This window comes from Equus quagga, chromosome 13, assembly GCF_021613505.1.
Source record: "Equus quagga isolate Etosha38 chromosome 13, UCLA_HA_Equagga_1.0, whole genome shotgun sequence".
In the NCBI taxonomy this organism is placed as follows: domain Eukaryota; kingdom Metazoa; phylum Chordata; class Mammalia; order Perissodactyla; family Equidae; genus Equus; species Equus quagga.
Window position 1 is genome coordinate 77,547,207 of NC_060279.1, and position 12,813 is coordinate 77,560,019.

Consider the following 12,813-nt stretch of genomic DNA (forward strand, 5'->3'; position numbering starts at 1 on the left):
GGTAGAGATTGCACTGTCTTTTCTAATAATACAGGCTCTTCATGGGGCCAGAGGACTGTGCGTACTAGCTAGACATTTACTCTGTAAGGGCATTTTTCTGTGATGAGAAAACTCTCCTGTATCTGTGAGATGGTTCCGCAGCAGGCTTCCCTCGCTTCGGATCTTCAGAATCCGAGAGCAGCAGTCGTTGGTCACATCCTGTCCAGCTGGACCAGTCCTGGAGAGGGCAGATGGGGTCAGCTCGTCTCTGGTTATGGAGGTGAGAACAAGAAAGGGGGGGGGGGGGGGGGGGGGGGGGGGGGGGGGCCCGCAGAAAATGTAAAAGCTCGGGGCTAGACTGATGTTTTGGGATGAAATATTGATTCCCCAACATTAGACAAATCTATAGCGTTGAGGAACATTTATATCTATTATTAAAGTTGCAAGGTAAAAATTTACACATTCTTTCAGAGTCCAAGTTTAAAAAGCTGAGCGGTGGGCAGTGGATCCTAAGAAGCCGGCGCTGCAACCAGACAAACCAGGGTGGAAGCTCAGCTCTGGCCTCGCAGCCTTGGAAGTTACTTCGGCTGAAAAATGAGGAAAGCAGTATTTCAGAGCTCCCAGTGCTGCTTCAAGGCAGGAGGCACGGAGCAGCCGTGGACGACAAACCAGATGGGGGAAGCCTTGAGACGACTGCAGTGAGTGGAAAGGAAAAAGACAAAGAGAAGAACTTCGGGTGAGCAGAGGGAAGGCGGCAGGTCCAGAGGACAGGCAGACAGGCCAACACAGGGACGCCGATGAAGGGATGAGGAACATATCCAGAGAGACGCGGGGACGCCCCCGAATGACAAGCTGCAGGTGCCAATGGCCGGGCGCTCCACACGTCCCAAAATGATGGATTACACAACCGGTCCTACGGGGCTCCTGGACGTTTAGAATTACACAGTGACCACGGGGCAGCCAGGGAGGAGAGCCCACAAATAGCCGTAAGGGGAGAAGTCGGGCTGATCTGAACTTCCTCCGGGTTCCATGGTGGGAGGCGACGAGCACCTCCCCAGTGTCCTGAGGGAAGGAAACCGAACGAAGACGCTGGAGTCCAGGGAAGGCGTCCTTCCAGTCTGAAGACAACAAGGCGGTGTTTTCAAAAACCAAACAAGAAAGCCCAGACTGACCCCAGCAGTCCCGCTGGGGGCTTGGAGAACGGCTTGCAGAAGGGTCCCAAATGGAGAGACTGGTCATGATGGGAGAGAAGCATGGGACCCCCCCCCCCCCCCCCGAGTGTGGAATTTTGCACATTCGGGGCAGTTGCTGCAGAATAGAATTTTCATAGTATGGACGGTAAACATGGAACTGGGCACCCCAGGGGCTATGGGTTCAGAATACATTTGACCTCGGGTGACCCTGTCACAGTGCACAGGCTGGGGGCCATCAGTGGGCCACCAGGAAGGCAGGTCCTGCGCCTCCCTCCCCCATGGGGGAGGGCACCCGCTCCCTCGACAGCCTTCCTGGTCAGTTTTCTTTGCTTGAGAGTGACTTTTAGAAATTATCCTCTTTTGTGGTAGAGAATTATTTCAGCAATTCCCTCGCTGTTACTTTGCATTTTTTCCAATTAAAGTAATATTAATATATTTTAATTCTAAAATGGCATAGATGGTGTTACTCGTGTGCATTAAATTCTCTCTCTCTCTTTGGCTCTTTGTATATGTACACTGGAAGACATTTGAAGAGACAACCATGTTAATACTATTTTGGAGGAGTTAATATGTTTTGGGCAATTGGTTGCTTTCTTAGAAATTTCTGTGCTTTTGTTTTTTTTCCTTTGATGAGGAAGATTGGCCCTGAGCTAACATCTGTTGCCAATCTTCCTGTTTTTGCTTGGGGAAGGTTGTCACTGAGCTAACATCTGTGGCAATCTTCCTCTATTTTATGTGGGATGCCACCACAGCATGGCTTAATGAGCAGTGCACAGGTGTGCGTCTGGGATCCAAACATGCAAATCCCAGGCTGCCGAAGTGGAGTGTGCAAACTTAACCACTATGCCACCAGGCCAGCCCCACACTAACTTTTTTTTAATAAGCAAGCATGAATGATGTTTATAAAAAGCAATCAAGCCAATACTTACACATATTCCAGTCATGTGCCTTTCTTGGAGAAAAGAACACAGCAGACTATGTATTGCAGCTCCCTAAAGATGAATCTAAATTAATTAATTGTGGGAAATAAGTCTATAAACAGGCAGAAAACACTGACTCAGGAAACAGAATTACATTTAAATAATTGGGGATCTGACCTAACCCTGAGGCACAGAGCTCAAAATGATTCCCTTTATTACTTCATAGTTTATTCATTTATTCAACCAGGTGTCCGAGTGCTGCTGCGTGCTGGGCCCTGCTCTCCTACTTGATGAAGTCCCCTAGGGCCCTACAGACGAATGACAATGTCACATTTAGACGAAATGGAAATGAGAGCCAAAGTCTCTAGAGGGCTCACATTCTACAGTCGGAGGGGCGCCGGAAGAGAATGTCCCGCCAAGAAGCCCTGATGGTAGTTGTCGTAAATATTCACGCCCCAAATAACACGCCTTACGTTTTTTATAAGAAGGGAAATCTGCTAAAAGTGGAAGGAGGAGGAGCCATAAACACGGCGAGAAGAGAGTCTCTGAGCTCTCAGATCAGGTAAACGGAAATGTGTGTGTTAGGTTGAGTCATCAGACACACAACAAAGGTTGTATTACAAAGGGGATCCCAACCTGATGTCAGCCCAGACATCTCCCCACTTCTTCTCAGCCCTACACCTTTGTTGTGACCTTGACCCTCCTGGGGAGACTAATTAAGACCCAGCACTTGGGTCCTGCCATCCCGAGGGACCGCCAGCTCCCTCCCCCGCTGCTGCCCCAGCCTGATACCCGTTCCAGGGTTGCCTTCCATTATGTGGCCCCAGCCAACGCTGCAGTGTCCCGTACAGTCTGTGGGCCGCCGACCGTGCCCAGCAGTGGCCCCGCCATCATTGTCCTACTGCATGATGCATTAAGATCGTCCCAGGCCCCTTCACACCGAGATGTGGGGAGGAAGCTGGGCTCTAGTCGCTGGACTGTTTGCCCTGTAAGGAGCCAGAGCCCAGTCAGCCAGCCTCCACCCAGCAGCCTGTGAAATCGAGCCTCGAGCATCTTAGAGAAATAGCAAGAAAGCTTTTCTTACTTCTGCTGACCTCAGAACGCCACTCTGGATTCTGGCTCCAGTCTCTTCGAGGCTGGAAACATCTGGGTGAGAAACAGCCACTCCCGACCCTGTCACTCTCCCTGTAGCCTCGCTGCGGACGCCCAGACAAGGTGGGTGGGGAACGGTTAGCCATCCCGGTTTGATAAGAGCCCCTAAAAGTACCCTGAATCAACGGGCAGACTGAGCCTTCCCAAACCGTGCTGCATACCAGCATCTGTGACATATGGTACGAATAAAACGGGCTTAGTCTGACATCTGGAAGGATATCATTAGGGGTAGTTCAGACTGGGAAGCCTCGCGGCCAGGATGGAAGGCTGCACTTTGAGACCATGCGGTGTTCACTTCCAGCTCCATACGGTCTGTGGGTAAATGCTGGCTGAACGTCTGGCCTCAGAAGACTTTGCTCTTTTACTGGAGGCTAAATTTGTCCCCTCGTGCCCACTGCCCTGTGGAAAACTCAGGCTAAGACTCCACATATGACTTAACTCTCGGTCCAGATACAGACAAGCATTCATGCCAGTCAACAGAGGCCCAGCTGTGCCCCGGCACAGGCCGAGGGTGGAGCGGGAAGAGCCCCACGGGGCCCTGTCATTCGAGCGCCTTCTGCGGGGCCAGTCTCCTGGAATGGGCCTGCGAGGGTCTGCTCTCTAGCCTCCCTTTCCTCTCAGCGTCGTGAGTCAACGTGGCCTCACGGCCAAGCTCTTGTGCATTGGAACCGGGGGATCTCCCCCGATTTCTATAAACTCAGGTCCTAATGCACTAAAGAGGAGGGTCCTCCAACAGAGGAGTGGCTCCTTGACGAAAGAGTGCAAGGGCCCCCGATGTCCGAACTGGAAAGGCCTCGGGTGGAAGGAGGCCCTGGAGCGTGAAGGGCTGCAGCAGGCAGGAGAAGCGACGTGGGGATGCTGCCCCGGCCTGCAACTTGCAGTAAACACTTCTACCTCGTTTCATCTTCCCCTTTCTCTGTCCAGGCCGAAGGGTCCCTAACCTTCTCCTGGGGTCCAGGACATCCTCCGGGACACACGTTCCCAAACTTCCGTTCTCACAGACTTTAGACGCAGCCCCTCCCCAGGACAGGGAAAGGCCCTGAGTCATCTTTGCTTCATTTGTCTCGATCGATTTAATTGCCCTATTGCTTTTTATGCTTATTTATAGTAGTGGTTTCATTTGCTTCCCTCTCACCTCCCAGCTGCACCCCAGAATGTTAGCTCCTGGAGAGAAGAGACCTGTGCTGTCATTTTCGTGGAAGCGTCTCAGGCCTGGACTAGGGTCAGCAGCCAGTTACGTGCTGGCTTCGTTATTTAATGACCCGTGATGGGAAGGACCACAGAGATGAATTAAGAAGTGAGCGCCCCAGAGCGGCTCTCTGGTCCGGTTGCGCTTGCCGCTCGGGCAAAGTGAAGAAAAGCAAGGATATAAACTGAGCTAAACGGAGAACGTCATGCCGGCCTTTCTCTTGAGGAGGTGGCAGTGACCACCAGAGGAAGATGGATCAGTTAAAAGGCACGATGAGGAGGAACACGAGTCTACACTCTGCACTGTCGCCCCCGCTCAGAACAGGTGAACAAAAACCACTTGCTGGCTTATGGATACAGCATCTCTGGGATCATTCGTCCTCAAAAAATGGGTAGAATGGCTAAGACATTGCAGGCGAGGAAAAGAAGTCGCAAGATGGATTTGGAGAACTTCTCCAATTCTGAAGGGCTCCCTGGTCCAGGAAGACGTAGACAGGAACTGTCCCGCACGTGTGACGTGTCTAGTAAGTTCCAGCACTCGTTCACTCACCCAGCAAGCATTTCTTGACTGTGGTACTGGTCTGCTCGGGCCACCGTAGCAAAGTACCACAGACGGGGTGGCTTAAACGTCAGAGATTTATCTCCTCCCACTTCTGGAGGCTGGAAGTTCCAGATCGAGGTGTCGGCAGGTGGGTTTCTCCTGAGGCCTCTCCCCTTGGTGTGTCGACGGCTGTCTTCTCTGTGTCCCCACATGGTCGTCCCTCAGTCCCTGTCTGTGTCCTGATCACCTCTCCTTATGAGGACATCAGTTCTAGTGGATCAGGGCCCACTTTAGTGCCCTCAGTTAACTTAATCACCTCTTTAAAGGCCCCATCTCCAAATTCAGGCACATTCCAAGGTCCTGGGGTTTAGGGCTTCACCATAGGCATTTGGGGAGGGGGGCACAGCTCAGCCACAACAAACACCAAATACTACCCTAATTTCTTGTTGGGGAAGCAGGCAGACCCCTGGTATTGTGCAGCTCGGCCCCTAACTGGGGAAAGAGACAGGGCACCACACAACCCGACAGTGACGATGTGTGAGGGATAAAGCAGGGAGGCGTGTGGGAGGGGGTGGTCTGAAGTTTTAGAAGCGGTGGTCCAGGGGTGCCCGACCTCAAAGAGGGCGCTGGAGCCAATGTGGACACAGGTGAGGGGTGAGTTGGGAGGTCGTGGGGACAGCACCCAGGGTGGCAGTGACCACGAGCCAAGGGTGCTGAGGATGGACTGTGTCCGGTCGCCGGCACAGAGTAGGGAGGCCACAGGCTGATCTGGGGCGAGATGGAGGCCCTCAAGATTGTGGGGTGCCGGCCGTGGCAAGGCGTTGGGCTTTAACTTGACTGTTGGACATTCCCTCCCTCGGCATCGTGTCCCAGGGAAAGCAGCAGCAGGTGGTGACCAGCTTGCTGTCTCTGTCCCTAGGGCCTTTGCACGCGATCCTGGGGCTCCAGCTCGGGTCTCAGGCAGGCACAGCCCACCCAGCCCCCCGAAGGGGGCTGGCTGCTGGAGGCTGTCCCAGCTGGTTGACATTACCGCGGTGCCTGTAATAAAAAAACAGGGCGAACTGACAAATTCAGTGTTTTCTTATAAGGCTGCCGTGAACTCTACAGAGTGTGAGACGAGATACAGGTCGTCAGCTTTGTGGCAACACAGACACACAACAGAAAACAACACACTGCGTGCAGTTTGCGTCCAGGTTCTCCTCTTGGAGAATCGGCTGAAGAATACAATAAACGAAGGGGGCGGGAGGCCTTAGGTCAAACCAGGACTGGAAGAAATCTCTTCGGAGCTGCAGCGGGGCTGCGGGGCTGCAGGCGGAACACCCACTGTCCCAGGGCCTAAAGAGGCAGAACTCACTTCCTGTGACTCGTGGAACTTCTGACTGTTGCTCTGGCTCGGGGTTCCTCGGACTGGGAGAGCCGGTCAATGATGCTCTGCTGCTGGCAGAGCCAGGGTTCCCCGAATCGGGTCGTGGCCACCCCGAGCCCCCAGGACGCACTCTCCTCCTGCAGCTCACGTTCAGGAGACAGATGGCGTAAATAGCAGGACTGTTCAAATGCAGGGCCAGTCCGTTTTGATTTATGACTCGGGCAAACAGTCCATTAATCCACCAGCAGCCCGGTTTCTATTCATAGCGCACTGGAGGCAGCAGAAGGGCCGCTGGAAGTGGTTTCGAACTGCTTCCTGTGGTTTCCCCACTCCGAGGGGCGGGGGCTCCTATTTTTAGAGAGTGAGCATGGCAGTGAAGGTCGTCAGCCCTCAGACGCGATGCGGGGACTGTGGGTGACCAGGACAGACTGGGTGGGCTCTCCATTCAGACGGGAGTTTGAGTTCCTTTCAAGTAACACGTAGTGGAGGAGGCCACCACTTCCTTCCGGAGGGTCAGAGGGTTTGCCTAGGCCAAACGACACCAGGACACTTGGCCATAAAATGTGTCACCGTCATTGAGAGTTGGTGGCCTCCCCATAGGAGGCTGCGTAGCTGGTGTCGATGAGACGCCAAGACTTTCCTTGGCCCATTTGCATTTATCAGGTACCTTCTCTGAGTATGATCCTGTGTTCTGGAGTTTTTTTCAGAATGGCTCAATTTCAAATATTCTGTTCTCTTCCAGTCAATGGGTCCTGTTGGCACAAGGATTCACACGTCAGTCGTTTGTGTGGGAGGTGGTCCCCGCCAATACCTCTCGGAATCCGGGCAAGTGACAGAAGGAAGGAGGAGAGCCGAGACCACCGATGGGTAGAAGATTCCTCAGAATGCGCTTTGAGGCCAACTGGCCCCTTTCTCTGACCGTCAGTGGTAGCGGGTTCTTTGGAAGATGAGGGACCCTTTCTGTGACCAGGATGTGTCTCGAATTGATGAGTAAGCCTGTAAACACGGGACCAGGATGTCGGGGAACTGAGCGGGAGAAAGGATTCACAGAGGACTTGGATGAGGGGTGTCCTGCTTACCGCTGGTTTTCCTTACCCCTCAGCTGTGGTTTCTCCTGGTTCCCACCTCATCACGGAGGAAACGTCGTCACAACTCAACGTTCGTATAGCCCTTCTCTCGCTGTGAAGCTTCATGCTGAGTGTTTTAGATTTCTGTTTCTTTTCTCTCTCTGTTTACCCTCTGTTTAAAGGTTAGACTTTGCATCTTCTTCTATTTAACCATAAATATTCACTCATTTAATGCAAATCACACCCACAACGAAATAATGAAATACCACCAGGAGGAGGATGGCTAAAGTTAGAAAGACTGACAATTCCAAGTGCTGACAAAGATACGAGCGATCAGAACGCTCACACATTGTTAAGAAAACAGCATGGCCTGTCTTATCCCTCTCTTATCCAGGGTTGGGCCAGGCATCTGGGCAGGGGTTCTGCAAACCAGGGGAGAGCTCAGAGCAGGCACCAGGACCTGAGCCTCAGCCTGGGCTCACTGCTCGCTGCATCCTCTTGTGTGCCCCCTGCAACTACTGCAAGGGGAGCATGCAGTTTCCTGCTTATTGCAGATGAGGAAACTGAGGCACAGAGGAGGTGTGTATGTCCTGTGTGAAACTGGGGCCTCAGTGCAGGGAAGGGACTGTGAGAGCTGCTGAGGAGCCTGCATGCCTCAGTAGGTTCCACCATGAGATGTGGGGCGTCCTGGACCCGGAGGCCCTGGGTGAATGCCTGCTTGGGCTGTATCCCGTGGTGGACAGGATCCGTCGAGAGCTTTCTCCAGGGCATGCAGCTACAAGAGCCGGGCTTCAGGGGCATCCCTCGGGCCAGCAGAAGGCCAGAATGAGGCTCAGCTCACCTGCACCCCACCTGGGTCCAGTCTCACAGGTTGGTCACCTCCTGGGGCTGTCCCCACAGAGCTCTGCCAACTGCCCTCAAAAACATGTGCTTGGCATCAGCTCGGGGCCAGTGTGCTCACACACACACACGCATGAGCAGCGATGCATATCAGAGCCCCTCTAGATGTCTACTTTCTTCCAGATCAGATCGAGCGATGCGGACTCGCGGCGTGTCACCAGAGGGGCCGCATCTGAGTTACATTAGCCAAACCCAACCCCCAATTTATTTTTCCATGCCTGAAAATCAGAGGACGTTTTTGGTCTTGTGAAATGCTGTACCTCGGGGAAAAGGCACAAAGGCTTAAGCCACCCTGACCGGGATTGCGGCCAAGCCCCTCCCGTGGATTCCTCTCCGGCTCTCCAGGCCTGTGAGAGGAGAAGGGAGGCTGACCCCAGCTCCCCGTCCTGGGGTTCCTCATTCACCCTGCGCTGTCCACTCTCGTCCACCAACATCGCCCTGCAGGCTGCTTTCATCTCAACGCAACACGGCGGAGAACGACGTTTGGTTTCAGTAGCGCAGGTTTTCTGTTGCAAAGGAAGGTCTAAATGGAGCTGCTGAAGTTGCCCTTTGGGGATTGTCTGAGGGAGCGAGAAACCCAGGAGCAAACCGAGAAGCCGTGGACCCAAGGGACCCCAGACTGGAAGATTTCCAGCCGAGTGGGCACAGTTAGGAGAGGAGACATCGACAGGTTCCAGTTCAGACCACAGTCCTGATGAGCTCCAAGTCGGTTCTCAGCTGACGCCCGGCAGGAGGAGTCCATCTTCAGTCCTCCATCTTCTCCTGTTTATGCTTCTTCCTCTCCCTCGTTTTAACTCACCCCCATTTCCCCTTTTAACGCCCCCCGCGTCTGTGATCTTGTGCACTTCGAGCATTGCTATCCTACCAAAAATTGTTCCAAAAGACCAATGTCAGTCATTTACATGTTAGTATAAAAAAGCTATGGATGGATTCCTTTTCTGGGCTGGAAGTGGCTTTTAAGCCCCAGTTGTTTCAGTGCTTGAACCAGCAGATGGGTTGTGGCTGACTCTGTCTATAGCTGAAGCTGCTCCTGCTGGAGGTGGCTGCAAAGATTTTTCTAGCCACCCACTCATCAAATGTAGTTGTGCACACATGCATACACATGCACATGTGTGTGTGTGTGTGTACACGTACGCTCCCTCAGGCCTCCAGGGTAGAATTTAAGTCACATTTTCCAAATGTCTTCGTGGGTATTTCAGCACTGCGAAATCCTGTCTGCCTTGCCCTCCAGAAAAGAAGTAAGCGAGTGTTCCCGTGTTGGAACAGCTGGCTGGGTCCCTCCCTACGGAACGGGGCCCCGGGGACGCTGACGACCCTGGGGAGAGAGCTCTGCCTTTATTACACGGTCATGCTATAAACAGGAGGCTTTTTTTTTTTTTTTTATTGGTGGTGGGCACCAGCTCAAAGACGTCTGCTAAAAAACTCTGTGTTCGTCTCTCTGCTGACTCATTTGGTGGGAATTACAAACCCAAACGCCAACATGCGGCCGGCCCACATGACCCTCCGCTGAAAAATACGGGCAGGCCTGCCTCAGTCCGTGCGAGCAAACAACAGTGATGCCGCCAGACTTTCTTCCTCTGTTTTTTTTCTTTTCATTCATTTCCACATCTCTACACCAGGCATTCGAAGTGACCTCCGTGTGTCGACGGCTCCAGATTCGAGCGGAGAGGGCAGTGGGTCACAAGTGGGCACTTTTTTTTTTTTATTTTTTAAGCAGGTACAAAGAGCCTCGCTGTGTAACAGAGGGAGGAAAGTTAAAACCCTGACTTTTCTGACTTCTTGGCTGAGTCCAGGAAGTGAAGGAAGGGTACAAGATGAAAGGAGACTGCCTGGGGAGACAGAAGCCTGGACTCTAGTCTCGCTCTGCCACGGACTGGCTTTGTTACCCGTGCTGCCATCTTCCCTCTGGGGCCCCCGTTTTCTCATCAGCAAAATGAGGATGTCGGTCTTGACCAGGGTGGCAGGTCCTCGGCACGCACCACCCCAGGCCGGCACCCACCCAGGCACGTTTATGTTTATGGGTCTCCACGTGTTCCCCTGCAGACTGCAGAACGCTTCTTAACCCAGCTCCCCCTGGGCCAGGAGCAATCAGTCAGGAACCGAGTCACTGCCTGTGGGAGTCACATCCACATGCCGGTGTTTGCTGGCTTTTTCCGGTAGTTTCCCACCCAGGCTGTCAGTAGGACCACACCGCCTGCCTCCGTGGGTGACGAGTTCAGGCCAGTGAATCATGAGCCATTGAGAAACGGGTCACTCCTGGGCTGGGGCACTCAATTGCTCCAGTGAGACCCTCGGAGACTCCTTTCCCTCCCAGGGCGGCTGGAATGATCCAGATGGCGGCCACTTCATGAGCCTGAGTCACTGAGAGAGGCCTCTGCCAGCCTACAATGGCCATGCCACGTAAACAAGACAGAAGCCTTTATTATTATTTTTTTTTAAAAAAAGGGACCCTCGGGCTTTGTGACTTGTCTGTTACTTCAGCGTGGCCTGGCCCCTCCCGACTGATAATGTCATCCCGGCCCCTCCAGGCCTGCAGATTCACAGGGTGGGTCTGGTGACTCTGCTGGATTCAGAGTCATCCCCTGGTATCTGTCCCACCGACGCTAAACCAAGAAGTTCATCGCAGGGACTCCCGTGGGGTCAGCTCTCAGAGCCGTTCACGGTCCTTTAGGGCCGAGTTTCCAGCTAGTTGAGAGGTGCAAGGGCCAGTGGGTAAAGCCCGGCCCCGGCCCATGCGCTCTGGGCTGTGGGGAGTGAGCGGCAGGAGGAACAGCTGCCAGTTCTGCGTTCGCCTCTCTCTGTTTGGATAACACTTTCCAGTTTGAAAAATAATTGCTTGTACCATTTTTCCTTAAAAATGGTGAGTCCAGGGCTGTCGAAGTCTCCGTGTTTTATTCCTAAATCTTTCCTCTGGACCAGTAGGAAGCATGAGGCTGGCGCAATGTCTAAAGACAGAGGGAAGGAACATGCACCGAGATGCCAGCCTACAGGAATCTTACTCACTAGGGGCAGCTTCCTCCAGGAGGGACGCGGGAGCTGCTGGGCGCACTCGTGTGCGCGTTGCCGTGCAGGCGCCGGAGAGAGAGGGAGAAGCGGGCCTTCCCTCGAGGGGTCACGGTCCAGGCGATGGAGAGCGGGGGTGGCTGAGCTGGACTCTGTCAGTCTGAAGGCCCCCGGTTAGAAACCCCAAATCCCAAAGGGAATCTGTTCCAGGGAGCCGGTGTCCCTGGACAGTCCAGCCCTTTGGAGTCTGAACACCCGGCCACAGCCCAGTCTGCCCGCTTGACCCCTGAACCGTCAACGTGCGCTGGTTCTGCAACCGGACAAGCTGCAAACTCTCCATCATCCATCCCTCACGAACTCGAGGACGGCGGAGCCTGGTGGCCCTGAGGACCAGCCAATGGATGGCTGCTATCAGCCCCCCTAGGAAGGAAAGGGGCACCCGGACAACAGGGGGCACCCCACGCGTGCTACCCCCGCCACGCGGTGGTCGGGAGGGAACTCTTAGACTCAAGCCCTGGAGGGACAATGGGCAGACGAAGAGGCTCTCCCTTGGATGCCACCAGCAGCTCATCTTTGAAGCTTTAAGTCCTATGAAAGAGTTGCTGGACAAACAGAGCACTTCTGTGAACGCGCTCAGAGATGTCCAAGAGAATAAGAACTGAGGATGCCTACTCTGTTTTAAAAAATTAACACACTATAAAATTAATTTTCAAAATTTTGTTTATAACAATGAACTAATTCAAAGATTCAGGAGAGCAGAGCCCGTCTTCCTTTGCACGGTGCTGTGGTAACAACTCGTGTGGAAGCCCACAGGCATGCCTGTCAGTGAGATGGAGCCGTGCGAAGCCAGGACCGCCTTACGCAGTAATGTGGCAAACACCTCTCTCCCTCCCATGGATCTGACAAACTATTTTAACACTGGAATGAGATTTCTGGCAGTTTTTGTTCCATCCTTTGCACTTCTCTGGTTTTTACAAATTTTTCCAAATTCTGTATACGCAACGTGCATGACCTTTGCAATCCTATTTTATGGTCAGAATAACGCATCTTCCACTCTGCTTCTGAAAGTTTTACATTTGTTATCTCATCTCATTTCCACCACACCCTTTTGAGATCCTTGGGATTAGTACTATTTTGTAGTCGACGACACAGGCTCAGAGAGGTGATGCGACCTGCCCAGGGTCACACAGCTCTGCAGGGGATGAGCTGGAATGTGAACCTCGTGTTTTTTCACGCAGGACAGCTCTTTTCAGTGACCCACAGCTGTCTCCCCTGATGGATGAAAAGTTCTTGGGAAAATCTTACTGTTAGAAGATACCTCTTTAAAACAAAGATACCCACCACTAGTTGAAAGAAGCATTTTTCCTGAGGACTGAAGGGGCAGGAATTCACTCTCTGCAGGAGAGGCCCCTGAAAACAAGCCGTGGGCCCTTTCTCCCCCTCCTTCAGCTTGAAAATGAATATGTTTTGGCTGTGTTTAAGTTAAGAGAATGTACAGGGAGAG